This window comes from Triticum aestivum, chromosome 2D (genome assembly GCF_018294505.1).
Source record: "Triticum aestivum cultivar Chinese Spring chromosome 2D, IWGSC CS RefSeq v2.1, whole genome shotgun sequence".
Lineage (NCBI taxonomy): Eukaryota > Viridiplantae > Streptophyta > Magnoliopsida > Poales > Poaceae > Triticum > Triticum aestivum.
This window is the reverse complement of record NC_057799.1, coordinates 521,152,162-521,166,996: the sequence shown is the minus strand read 5'-3', so window position 1 is coordinate 521,166,996 and position 14,835 is coordinate 521,152,162.

Genomic DNA, 14,835 nt, shown 5'->3' with positions numbered 1-14,835 from the left:
CCAAATTAGAACAGGCACCTTGATGGGTGAACAGGACAGGCCATCTGCCTTTGACTCCTCGAGGTTAGAATAGTCATTAGGATCATATTCTGAACAAGAATCAACAGGTGGGGAGCGTATGAGTTTCATTGCATCCAGAATGGCACTCAATGCCTTGGTGCCAATTTTGTAAGTCATTGCAGTGTTTAGCTTCAAGAGTGGACTGCTGCTAGTGCGACACAAAGCAGCTACACAGATCATAGTGTAGATATAACGGGGAAAACCGTAAGCATCAGAGTAAAATCAGCAAAGTGGAACTTGCTGGAATATATGTGCTAGTATTGCCGGTACGGCTAGAAAGGCTTCGGATACCAGCTCTCTTCAAGTGAAGGTGCGGTACTGTTAATATCAGTGTTACTCTCAAAGGCGACACAGCTCCCCGCATTTCCTTGCTATTCTTATAGGATTCAAGTGGGCAGGTGACTACAAATCCTATTCCTATGTTCACAAGATCCTACGAATCAAAGAGGCTCAAAGTGTCCATCACAACCGACCGTATAGACCTCTACACTGCAAAAGTCCCTGCTCATGTTCAGTACAAGGAACATACTGTACCACTATCATACTCCCTCCGTTCCAAAATATAAGTCTTGGTAGAGATTTCCACTATGGATCACATACAGATGTATCCAGATACATTTAGAATGTAGATTCACTCATTTTGCTCCATATGTAGTCCATGGTGGAATCTATACAAAGACTTGTATTTTGGAACGGAGAGAGTACATATTAAAGAAGAATGGAAGAGGAAGATGGTAAAGAAGAGCAAGCAGATTTTGGATAATAAAATGTTGGTTGCGCAGTGCCCACACATGATGAACCAGAGCGCATTAAGAATGCAACTCCCAGCTGTCTCTCGACCATTTCAGGCGGTTGGATGAAGATCCTACTTCTCCTAACCCATCTTCTTCCTCGTCTCTGATTCTTCCCATACAGAACACCACACGGGCTGCCGGCCGGACCACCGGCCCCCGCCGCCTGTGTTCCTCCGCCACCCCCACCCCCCCACCCCCGCCCCAACCCCCACCCGCGTCAAGTTTTCTTCGTTCGGCGAGGCCCCACAACCACCCGAGCCCCTTCGTTCGCACCGGCGAACTCCGGCGAGCTCTGAAAAATCGACTGACCCAATTTTGAAATTTAGTCTACTGTGATTTAGCTAGTGTGGAATATAAAAGGGGAAAACCATAAGCATTGGGAGTATAGTGTTGAGCGTGCCATGGCGGATCTGAAGGTGCAAACCGGACAAAGGCAACTTCGCAACCAAGACAAGAAATCAGAGTAAAGCAGTGGCGATCTATTTTCTTGCTGCGATAAATAAGTTGAGCAGATACGAAAGAGTACCGCCTCTGGTGCGGCGCCGTGTACGCATCTGCTGAGAATTTGACGGTGCTGTGGTAGCGATGGCTGTCGGCGGCGTGGAAGCAGATCTAGGAGGGTAGACGGTGGCGGCGGGGCGCGGTGGACGAGATGGTCGTAGGAGCGGTGCCGGCAAGGTGGACGACGGCGGGGAGGAAGCGAGAGGACGGGATGCAAGGATCCCGGTCCGAAGCCGTGGATGAGAGAGGTCGATCTCTTGTAATGGACGGTGGCGTCGGGGTATCAGCTCCGGCATGGTGGAGGAGGACGGCGGTGGATGGGGTGGCGGACGGCGGCGGACGGAGGAGGGTGGGGTGGAGAGGGTGTTTTGGCGCCCACGGAGTACGAATGGGGAAAAGGGAGGTAGAGAGGAAGGGGGGAACCATGTATTCAGGGTGCGCTTGTCTCAAATGCGAGGAAATTTACAAACTTAGCCCCCGTTTCAAATTTCTACTACATCACAGCAACATTAGTCGGTTGGGGATAGGACGGTAATCTCGCATACACCGAATATTTGCCGACGAGATTTTGTTTTTGGCGCCCACCGTGTATGAATATGAATCGGGGAGGGAGTCAATTTCGGCCGAGGACACACTGTGTTTTGGCGCCCACCGTGTATGAATATGGGTGAGAGGCGGTTACGTCACGTTTGGGTGAAATTACAAACCTACCCCTATCGAAACCTATAGAAATCCAGCACATAGGCTTTGCGTGGCAGGGATAGGCAGTAGTGATTTCCATCTCGCAGATTTTGGTTTCGGGCGGTTACTGCGACTTTCCCCGCTTCGTTCAAATTTTGCAGAGTACACGTTTACCGTGCCAACTCAATTCGAATCCCGTTTGTATTCTATTTTTCTAGGGCGGGATCCATTTTCAATTGGAATTACATTCTATATACATCATTTTTTTATATATACTTTCAAAAGCATAACAAAGAATTCTGCTCCTTTATATGTATAATATGATTTACAAATACAACGATCTCGAAATCTTAAGGTTGAATTCGAAAAAATTAACCAAATTATGTTCTACTAAAATGTATGGATCAGTAATATCTACATATTAAATAACATAGATGTGCGTGAATTCATATGAGTATGCATGTTTGATAGATCAATTTTGGTTCGAGTATGGATTACATGTATCATCATCTCGAATTCAAATATTTGAATCCCTTTTTTGTTCACTCCTTTCACGCCCATCTCTCTCGCATGCATGCTCCTTCAGGTAGCTATCACTCTCTTTTCTCCAGCTCACCCGCACGCTCACTTCATGTTTCTCCTATCCTCGCAAACATGGTCTCTCGACGTCTCCCTTGAGAAGTGTCACACTCTCCCTATCATTATACATTACACGGTTTTCATTATCTCTCACGTCTCTACTGTTCTCTGGTATCACTCGGTACCTAAGCTTTATTTTTCACCGCCACACACACAGTCTCCACTCGTCTTTCACTTTGTCTTTCTCTCTATGGGATTCTCTCACACACCCTATATGTCTCTACATATGACTCATACCACTAAAATTACTCTCTCTCTCTCTCTCTCCTGTAGACACAACATTTGTTGCGGTCTCCTTTTGTCTCCATCCCAGACTGACATTATTCATTTGTTTACCGATCAGACAACCCCGACTACCGTCTCCTCTCTCTCTCACAGACACACACACACAACTCCTGCTTCCACTCCACTCCCCTTCCCGACTACCGTCTCTCTCTCTCACACACAAAACTCTCGCTTTCGCACCCCGACTCGTATTTCTCTCACAAACATTTATCGACTAGCTAGCCTCTAGATAGGTTTATACACCCGCACACTCGTGCTTCCACCATCGCATACATGTCTCTCTCCCGCTCCTTGTATCTATGTAGATTTTTCTTCCCTTCTTGAGACACGCCCTCTCGATCGTGCACACACACACTATCGCCTCATTTTAAGCTGATACCTATCGCACACACACTCCTTGTGTCTTTGTCACACATGCACTCCGTCCTCCTCCACTCTCCCTCTCTCTCACACACACATGGGCTTTTTGCAACAACTAGCAAGATGCCCATGCGTTGCACGGAACATCAAGATGCATTTGTATGAGTAGTTTATCTTGTGGGGGAAAAGGATGAACGAGGGAAGGCCTTATTTGCAAATGTGGAGAGGGATGTGGGCATCTTTTGCAAAATTGCATAGTTTCCTTCCTATCCGTCAGATATAGATCGGACGGCCTATATTGCAGGATGGCAGGCACACGATCATCACCGACAATGCTTTTTATAAGAGTAGGGATAAAAAATAGAGTTGGTGATGATGGTGGGCCTGCCATCCTGCAATGTAGGTCGTCCGATTTATATCTGACGGATAGGAAGGAAAATATGGCAATTTACCCGCACTCTTCACCACATTTGCAGATAAGGCCTTCCCTCGTTCATCCTTTTCTCCCACAAGATCTTGATGTTCCGTGCAACGCACGGGCATCTTGCTAGTAAGAGTAGAAATTAGACATATACCACTTCTCGAATCTTGAAACCAACAACATTCCTCCCTTATCTCATCAAAACCGCCAAAGGAATATATTTTGAGTGAAACATAACATATTTTTAGTGATATACGTATTTCAAAACTAGACTTTTTTTCTATCAAATCGGTGAATATGTATTAATCTACTTTGATCGTGTGGCAACGCATTGGCACATTGCTAGTAGTTATTATAATTTTTTGGACACCAGACAAACGGTGGAGTACATATACGAAGAGAAGAGGCGCACGCACGCAGTCGGCCTCTCGCTGTCTCGCACACATGAGTGTTACGTAAAGGCGACGTTAACAAATAAACCATAAAACCCTAGGTGCACGATTGCTGCATTCGCGGGTACCGGGTACGTGGTGGAGCACCTTTGTAGGAATAGTCAGCTCGCGTGATAATTTGATCCGTAGGAGTTGATGGTCGGGACCACAGGTGAACGACTTGGAGCGCGGTGGCTCGCCAGTTGCCACAGATCGAGTAGCCACATTTAAAATAACGTTTTTAGCGGGGTTAAGAGTTCCGATTTTCAATGGCGCGTTATAAGTAGTAAGTAGTTTTTAGAACGATTGGTATGGAGCGAAAATGGAATTCATAGTACTACGTACCTCCTTGGCGTATGGTTGTATGTTTTTTTGTGATGGAGGTTGTATGGGTTTATGTTGCGAGATGTTAAACCTGGTAGTTCTAGGGAAAATACTATGGTTTAGATTTAGATGCTGGTTTTCAGTAATGAAAATCGGAAGGGGAAACCCTTCTTTGATTAAAAAAACTACTACGTCCATTCTGGTTTACTAGTCCCCATCGTACTTTGGGTCAAAGTTTGTCCACGAATTTTACTTGTAAAATTTGAATGGAAAACGAGATTTTGTTATACCCAAACAAAAAAGGACTAGAGGGAGTGATTGCTCTGACACGGACGCGACCTCTCATAGCGCAGGCATTGAACCGGCGCGCCGGCCAAGAGGGCCGCACTCGCTGCCGGCCCGGCTGAGCACGCCTCCTCACTGCATGCAACTAGCTTAAGACTGCCCCGCCTGCCTTCATTGAATCCGCGCGTGTGCCGGCAACACGTCCTTCCGCGAGCCGGCAGGCATTTTAGAACACAAAAAATGACTAAAATATAATTAATTTACGCATGGTCTTGACTTGTTGTGCTCGCACTGGTAGCAGGAACTAGTAGAGGATTTTCTTTATTTATAACTCTCCTCACATTTTTTTGGCTTTGAAGTGAATCATGGTTGTGGACATTATGTATGAATGTGCAGATATCTGTGAACATGAGTTTGATGTGGAAGTTGAACTTGGAATGTCGGGCTTGCGCGTGAACTATACCATGTCCAATGCTTCATCTGTTATTGTTTGGAAAGTAATTGCTGTTATTACATGACCCAAAAAAAACATTTTGTGCCACATCAGTAGATGCACGGACATCACAACAGGCATGCTGACTGGATAAACATTTGAACCTAGCTATTATGAAGGAAATTTTGTATTGACAACAGTTTTAGATAGCAGGAGACGCCTAGCCTGCTCTGCCTCTGCTAGCTTATTTCTGGCTTCTTCCATCTCTTCTTTGGCTTGGGTGAAGAGAGCATCTGATTGCTCTTTTCGCTTCTTCAGGAACTCAACTACATTCTCAAGGGCTGCTGCACGCTTTCTTTCAGCCTTTACTAATGCCACGAGGACACGAACAGCTGACGACTCCACCTGGCTTGTGTGTAATCCAGCATCATCTGGGAATTTGCACCTTGTGTCTAATCCAGCATCATTAGGGAACTGGCACCTTGTGTGTAATCCAGCCTCATTTTGGAAACATGATCTCGAGGTTGACCATACTTCCCTCCTCGCAGGAACTGCATCCTGACATGAAGTTACTTCTTTTTTAGATCAATACTCAGAGCAACCTAGATCCATTTAGTAGAAGACAGATAAACAGAACTCGGAGAAGTGAATTCAAAAGGAAAAAAAAATAGACTACAAGGTGAGAACACCCACTTCCTACATCAAGCTAAAAACGAAAGCATTAGGACGATTAAGACTCTTCTTATTACACATCGAAGAACACCACGCTTAAGAGAAACAGAAACTACAACATATACACATCGAAGAACACAAGGCTACACGAAAGTAATTGAAAGGGTGTTACTTACCAAAGCTCGTTTTACAGGTTCGGTGCAGCTCCTCTTTAACTTGCCACGCTCCTTGAAGATGTCCCGAATATCCCGTGTTTGGTCTTCATTGCTCCTCTGCATGTTCGCACTCGTGGTTTTAAAATCTCAACATGGCAAGAAAAATATACTACTAGTAATACTCGCGCATCTTGTGGGCAACATTAAAGAACTCGTCTGCCATGTTAGAGCATCTCCAACAGAATCGCAACGCGCGGCGCTTTAAAAAAGCGTTTACAGTGCTGAGATCGAGAAGTAGATACTAGAGAGTAGAGGATAGTTCTCAGCATAGATAGATAAAAAAAGATAATTCAACTACTCCTCGTCGTCCGACTCCTCCTCGGTGATGTCGTCCTCCGACGTCTGACTGTAGGCGTGAAGATACCGATCGTCATCAGATTCCCAGGGCGACGCTGCTCCTAGCCTCATGTTGAATTGAGCGTCCGCTTTTCGCCTACGCTTGTCCTCGCGATAGGCGGCTCGCTCCGCCCTCCTCTTATCCCTCTCCGCCCTCCTTTGCGCGTAGAACTCGCGCTCTTTGATGATGTCCTGCGGGAAGTGTTGGCGCCACAGTGCCATGGCTTCCTCGTCCATCTCGGCGATGCCGAGACGGTGCTCCCGCCTCCGGTTCTCGTGACGATCCTCGTCGGTGCTCCGTCGCAGCAGAGGCGCAAGCTCCTGCCGCCCGCTCCCGCGTCGGCACGTTGGGGAAGTTCAATGTTCTATGAGGCCACCGGAGGTGCCACATCGCCGCGTCGTACGCGCGGGCGGCCTTGTTGGCGATGTCAAAATTGCCTAGGCCGAGGCGCAACCCCATGGAACCGGATCTCGGCAGAGAAGCCGCCGGAGGGGCGCGCGCGGACGCCGCGGTATCCCCAAGTTTCCCGGCGATGCGGCGGCATGGTGGCGCGGCGGCGGCGAGGCGAAAAAGAGCGGGAAGAGAGCGGTGGCGAGGCACGGAGCGGGGAGAGAGCGGTGGCAAGGCACAGAGCGGTGGGAGGGCGTTGGATTTTATAAAGCACGCCGGACGCCGCGCGCCAAAACTAGCGCACGCCCGGCCGCTTTTTCCCGCGCGCGCGCTATCCTTTCCCGACGTCTCTGCTATATCTACTCTCTTCTCTAGTGTTATATTTATTTAATATTTAATATTTATCTCTACTTCCTTTATTGTCTACTTTTTTTTCTCTATACTTTTTTTTGCAATATAGGCCGTCCGATTTATATCTGACAGATAGGAAGGAAACAAATGGGAATTTTGCAAAAAGATACCCATACCCCTCTCCAGATTTGCAAATAAGGCCTTCCCTCGTTCATCCTTTTCTCCCACAAGATAAACTACTCATACAAATGCATCTTGTTGCGTGCAACGCATGGGCATCTTGCTAGTTCTAAAAACCTTTCCATCGTTTGCCACACTACTGGTTGCAGATGAAAAACCTACCCAAGCACAACGCGATACAGGAGCGACGCACAATTACAAGCTGATATTCTGTTGGACAATGGAGGCTATAACCAATTACTTTTACGGGAACAATAGCACCCAGGAAATTTGAAGGGTAGGTATGAACAAAATTGGAACTGCACATGTACTACTAAGTGATTCAATACACACATTACCAATCGAGGAGGAGAACGATGGTCGCGGCGGCCTCTGTGAGTCATGGTCGGCAGTTCATTGTCCACGATGGTGGTACTTCTGCGCTTGGCGTCGGCTTCCGGGAAGCAGATCCGAGACCGTGGAAGACGATGCCGGGGAAGAGGCTCCGTGTACGACGACGACGGTAGACCGGCTCCAGTGCGGCATACAAGGTCGTCGATGAGGCAGATGCGCTGCGGTGGACGAGTGCGCTGATGTAAAGGGGAGGAGCACGAAGGCTGCGGTGCCGTGGAGAAGTCTATTTTGCGGTGGGGATAGAAAATGGGGAGTATTCAGGTGTACTACTCTGGGTGACGGGGTGGGGTTGGCTGGGTAGGGTGAACCTGAAGTTATGAAAATAGCCCCCTACCAAGCGTCATCCGTAGGCCTGTTCCGAAGGCTATGATGGTAACTTCCCACTGCTCGAATCAGGGTCGCGGGAGATTTTCCCGCCGACCTCAAAATTTTGTGACACTGGACTCCCCGTGTGGTGTGTTGAGTGATTTGGCTAAGCAACTAGCGAGTAGTAGTAGTAAACTCTGCATATTAGGTTTGACCGAAGTCAAACTTCCTAAAGTTTGACCAAGTTTATAGAAAAATATAAACATTTACCATAACAAATATGTATGATGTGAAAGTACATTCAATAATGAATCTAATGGTATTTATTTGTTATTGTATATGTTAATATTTTTTGTTATAAGCTTTCTGAGAGTTTACAAAACTTGAATTTGACCAATGCTAATACGCGGACTTAAATAAAAATGGAGGGAGTACACATTTGTTTTCTTAGTTTGTAGTGAACTAATCATTTGAAATTGTGAAATAAATATATTAGGCTATTGACTTCGAATGTAATGGTCTATACAATTCAATAGTTACAATCATTGTCGAATCCCAAGATGTATACAAGGTCTATAGTACTTCACAACATGCTCAAACTCACATACACACACACAAAGTAAACTAGAAGACCGTTCTCTCATGTATACACAACGTATCGGCATCTGTCTATGTCTCACTCATGCATGATCATTTGCACATTCACACCTCTCTATGTCTGTATCACACGCACACCGTCTCCACATTGCCCTTCCGCCACAACACACATATGGACACATAGACACGTTCTCTCTCAGTCACACACACAAAATCAGTATTAAAAAAAAACTAGGGCGCACCTAAAACGTCCAAATCCAAATAAACACGAACTGGAGCTAAACTCAAATATATGGAAATATTGCAGCGTCAAGAACTTTCACACGAAAAAAAGTTGAGTAATATTCGAGGATTGTTTTCACACACACAAAAAGGTTCGGTGGATGTCCTTCGAGCGCGACACGGTGACGCACCATTCGATCGACCGCGCGGCCGCGGTTCACGCGCTTGCACAGGATTCCGTATCGTGGCTGTGGTACTAACTAATAAAAGCGCTGCCTAAGTCTAATGTTTACGTGTACTAGTACGGTTTTCTTTTAAGTTTGACCAACCTTATATATAAAACTAAAGTAAGCTCCCACACGCGCACTCGTCAATATGCCGCCGCCGCCGTTGCGCATGCCGGCGCCAGCCTGCTCCGGCCAACAATTTCTCGCCCATCACCGCCGTGTCGCCGCCATCCCTGTGCCATGAAGCCGAAGGCTCGCCCGCTCACGTCATCTGCAGTCCCTCCTCGCGATGCCGCCGCGCTGCCAAGCACGCGAGCAGCTGGTGGAGCCGCGTCTATGCACGCAGCATATGAAGAGGAGGACGACCGCGTGCTCCAGCACGCCGGTGAGGAGGAACTAGCGTGTCATTGTTGTCTTCGCCCACGCGGAGGAGGCGCGCATGGTGGCTGTCGCGGCGGAAACCGGTCGCGCACGCGTCGAGCCCGCAAACCGGGTGCAGACGCGGAATCTACCTTCGAGACCTTGAATGCCACATGGATCCTGCAATCTGAAGGAGCAATTTGGGTCAGTCGACTCATGTGAGCCGTTTGATGCAACATGGATGGCTAGAAGGGCTTCTTCCACCTCTTCTGCCGTCTTCTTCCTTCGCTCCGTCGAACTTCTTTCACAAATCGAATGACCCAAATTATACTACTAGTACGAACATATTAAGTACAGTAGGAACACGAAGATACGAGCAGTAGTACCAACTGCAAGAAGAACCATAGTAAGACATAGTACTAGTACTACTGTACGTACTAAAGAGTTCAAATAACGAGAAAGAACATAAACATAGTTCTGCTGGGGCCTCAGCACAACACACCCTTGAAAATAAACTAAGCAACTAGTCCGCTTGACACTGCAGTAGAACCAGCATGAGCGACGACACTGCCATTTACTCGGAGTCCGAGTCCACGTCCTCGACTTCGTCCTCATCCCTCTTCCTCTTCCTCTTCGCCGACGCTTCTTTGCTTGAACCGGACACTGGGCTCTGCTTCTTCATCCAACCCTTGTAGATATTTAAACAAAGGTAGGCATCCATTGCTGCGTACAAGATGTGATCTTCATCTAATGTCTTCGACTCCCATGCATGATGAAACTCGTGATGAGGTTTCTTCAGTTTAGCGTACGAAGGATCAATCATGGCTGCTGCCATGGTCAGCATTGAAGGTTGAGAGGAGGACACCAGGCTTGCCTTCTGGAGATCGAAGGGTTGGCCTACAACGAGACCTACCCGACGCAGGACATCACTGTCGTTCTTAAAGCCTACAGTAACAAATTTCACTCTTTTGTCCTTGAGGAAGTTCTTAAAATCCTGGCACTCAACGTCGGCATGGCATATGTGGTAGACCAAGCGAACGTTATGTACGCAAACCTGGATCATGGCGGGCTTCTTCCTCTCTTCATCCTTTAGATCCTTCTCTCGTCCCAGGACTGTGGTGTACTCAACATCTAGCCCAGCGACCCACTCATCTGTTGAACTGTTGAACATGTGTAGGAAGCGAGCAAGCCATGCTTTCACCGTCTCGGATCCACGTGTGTAGATGACGATGAACTGATCGCCGGTGATGGCTCTAACCTGGTACTCAGTGGCGACCATGGAGATTTGGGAGGCCATGGATTTTGGAGGAGGGTTAGGAGAAGTTGAACTGTTGTACCCCGCAAAAAAACTGGGAGCAAACTAATGTGAAAGGACGGGACGACTGGGAGCGAACTGTTGTAAGGTAGAAGACGGGGACGAGTAGGGCGTGCGAACGGCGTGGGGTTGCTGGCTTGCCCGGTGGATAAACGGCTGCAAGCCCCCAAAGAGTTCTCGAGAACTATGCGGGACCCACTAGATGCCATGTCTACTAGACCCATATCGTAGGCCTGACGGTATAGCTTCTGCCTGTTCGCACGCCATGCCGGCGCGTGGATGTAACTTCACTTAATTCCATCAAACGTCGCGCCTCCCACGACCTTCGCCTCCCTCGCGCGGTCGCGCCCTTTGAGACTTCGACCGGCTATAAATGAGCAATTTTTTGCCTTTTTTTTAGACAAGCAATTTTTTTTGCCTACTCCACATGCATGATACTCCCTCTGGTCCTTTTTACTGCCGTCAACCGTTTGCAAAGTGTTTGACCAAATTTATACTTTTTTTAACACCACCTTATATTAATTAACCAACCACACCAGTACACTCATTCGATACAATATTCACCACACAGGGCGGTACGTTATTTACAAGAATACCATCTAATCTATTGTCAAAGCTATACTTAGCGATTAAGTGTGCCACCTTATTGGCCGAACGGCTAATCTTTGACAATTGAAGATTGTTGATCAACTTCGAGATGCTCAACGCTTTCATCTTCAGGTCACGCATAGCAGACCTATCATAGTCCCCCGATGCAAGAGACGCTACCACAAAAGCGCAATCAGTCTCTAAAATTACAGGATTATGAAGAGAAATACCTATGTAGAGACCGGCAATGCAAGCCCTAAGCTCCGCTTCCTCCACGCTTTGACATGCATCAATGAAATCCCATGACCAAATTTATACTAAAAATATCAATATCTACAATACTGATTATAATGAGTATAAGAGAGAGATGATTATAGTAACATAGGTAGATACCGTAACATAATAAATGTGATGCTACTATGTGTCATGCATGGCAATAAATGAGACCACGTATGATACTAATCTATGATACTATGCACTATAGAGGTAGTAACATAGATTAGTAACATATGCATGTTACTAGTCTAAGTTACTCCCCACTATGACCAGCCTTAGAGTACCACTACCTCCCTTCTAGTTTAAAGGGCTCGATTCAAAAATTTCACCTACTCTTAGCAAGATAGTAGAGGCGGTGGAATAGTTTTTGAAGTCTGCAAAAGTACTCAACTAGTGCTGTCGTTGTTCACAAAAAATGTGTTTACCAATGCATGCATGAACACTAGTTACTCTAACCCCCCTCTCTCCTTTAATTCTTTGCCACATCAGCATGTTTGCTATTCCCGTGTGCATGATACCAGCTAAGATACCACCATTATGGCCAGCCTTAATCATCGCATGCAATAATTTAGTGCACCTTGAAATATGAACATGTGTGGGGCGTGTATGTTTTTAATGACTTGAGACTATACCTAGCCCGACATGCAAGATGACTTATTATGCACCGTTCCCCATACCTGCAGGAAGCCCGTTCATCTCCAAATCTTTTCCTCTCCATGTGTGGAAACAATATGCCTGCCAAACTCTCCTTCTCCCTCCGGCGGTCCCACCACTCCACCCGGTGTGAAAAAATCTTCATGCATGACTCTCCTCCCCCCACGCTCGTCCAATCCGTTGTGACCAGCAATATTTCCACCCCTTCGCTCCCCCGTAATTTACTCCAACAAATATGCCCACGTAGCTCTTACTTAACAGCAGGTGCATTGGGTCACTGACATATGGGCCCAACAGGGGTCTGGCCCACATGTCAGTGACGCAACTGGACTTGTAGTTAAGTCAGTGCAGCTCAGTCCATATCTTACGTAGGTGTGCCATTGCTCGCTATAAATATTGCGCCTCCCACGACATCGCTATCTCCTCCCCTCACATTCAAGTTCATCGCCATCTCCTCCCCCTCCCTCTCACGTCGACCACCATGGCATCGCCCCTCCCAAGCCCTAGGAGCCCCTCGCTGCACCGCGCGGACGGTCACGCGTCGCCGTTCCGTTCCTCGCCGCCACTAGTCGAGGAGGACGCGTCGGTGTTCCGCTCCTCGCTGCTACGCGACGCGTCGCCGTTCCGTTCCTCGCCGCCACTAGTCGAGGAGGACGCGTCGGTGTTCCGCTCCTCGCCGCGACACGACCCATTGCCGTTCCGTTCCTCGCGGCCACTAGTCGAGGAGGACGCATCGGCGTTCCGCTCCTCGCCGCGACGCGTCGAGGTGGACGCATCGGCGTTCCCAATCTCGCCAACACGCGCGCCGGAGGACGCGTCGGCTCCCCGCTACGAGGAGAATGCCGCGCCGCCCGCCGAGCCCCCCAGCCTTGAGGGGCTTTGGAAAGAAATGGATGTCGCCTTGTGGGAGGCTTTGCCTCCAGCAGAGCGCGCCAAAATAGAGGCGGAGAAGAAGGCCGAGGAAGAGAAGCGCACCGCGGAACAAGCTGCCTGGGAGGCCTATGTCGCGTCCGAGAGAGTCAGGCAATTGGCTCTTTGGTAGAAGGCTCGTGATTGGGCCTTGAGGGTGGCGGACGACGCCCGTGCCGATGCCCTGAGTGCAGTCGGGCCCAAGCGCCTCATCTACGCTTGGCGGTACGTGGACCGGGTGCACGCTTCCAGCGAGGAGGAGTACCTGTTGGCACCGGATCATCACACCGGTGAGATCGCGCCCGCCCGCCGGCAAGCCGCCAATCAGCACCTCGCGAGTTGCAAGGCTGAGGAAGAGGCGTTGTGTCGGCACGCTGGGAAACGGCCGCGCACCAGGGCACTCGTGGCGCGCCGCAAGCGCTCCTGCGAGCACCGTAGCTTTTAGGAGGAGTATAATTTTTGTTTCGTAAGGCGATCTCATTAGTTTTGGGACGCAAATGATAAATCCCGAACGTTCAGGAATTTTTAGCGTCCTTAATTAAGTATGTAAAAGGGAAAGTTTGGAAACCTTGTGTATTCGTACGCATTTTGCAAGTACGTGCATATAGCACAAACTTTACTATATACTATCGCACTACACGTCTCTCTCGATATATGCTTGCAGACTGTGCTACTCCCTCTGTCCAGGTCAATAAGTCATCTTTGGTTGTGCACCGTGACCAAGAAGGAGGGAAGACTTATACACCTAGACGGAGGGAGTACTACTATTACTTATGTACGTGCAAATGCACGTTTTAACATTACGATGCGGTTTTTGTAAAAGTAGAATGTAGCGACCAGACCTCAAATGGTCTGTGCTGCTGTGCACCAGTGTCATCCCTGGATCAGTAATGCTGACACGCACAGTACAAATGGAGGATTTATAACAGAGTAGAAATCACACACTTATTACATCGAATATCTCCAAAGAGATTAAGTATGATAAATATGGCTTAAGGCCATATAAATACGATAACAGCGGAAGACTTGGAAGATAAGTGAGTCCATCAACTCCAGCGGCATCACTGAGTATAAGACCACGACCTAAGGCACCTTACTCGTCGTCTGAAAAGTCTGCAACATGAAACGTTGCAGCCCAAAAACGGGTCAGCACATAGAATATGCTGGCAAAGTAACACATAGAGAATAATGAACAATAATAATGTTATACTACATGCATTTATGGCTGGTGGAAAGCTCTATGGTTACAATTTTGCGAAAAGCCAATTTTTCCCTACTTCAAAGGAATAAATTTTATTTAACTATCATGGTGGTTGTTAAACATTGAGAAGGTACCTCCAACTCAATCCCAATTAAGTGTCGTCATAACCCACAAAATTAATTAAAAGTAACATGGTGATGAGATTCAAATGATAATCCAGGTACTAGATAGTCAAGTTGTCCATAACTGGGGACACGGCTAACCATGATTAGTTTGTACACTCTGCAGAGGTTTGCGCACTTTTCCCCACAAGACTCGATCGCCTCCGCTTGACTCTCGCACTGCATGATGTTTGAGAAACGGATGACCGAGACACAGTCTTTCAGGAACAATCACTCTTTACTCCGGGTGGACCGGTACACCTACTT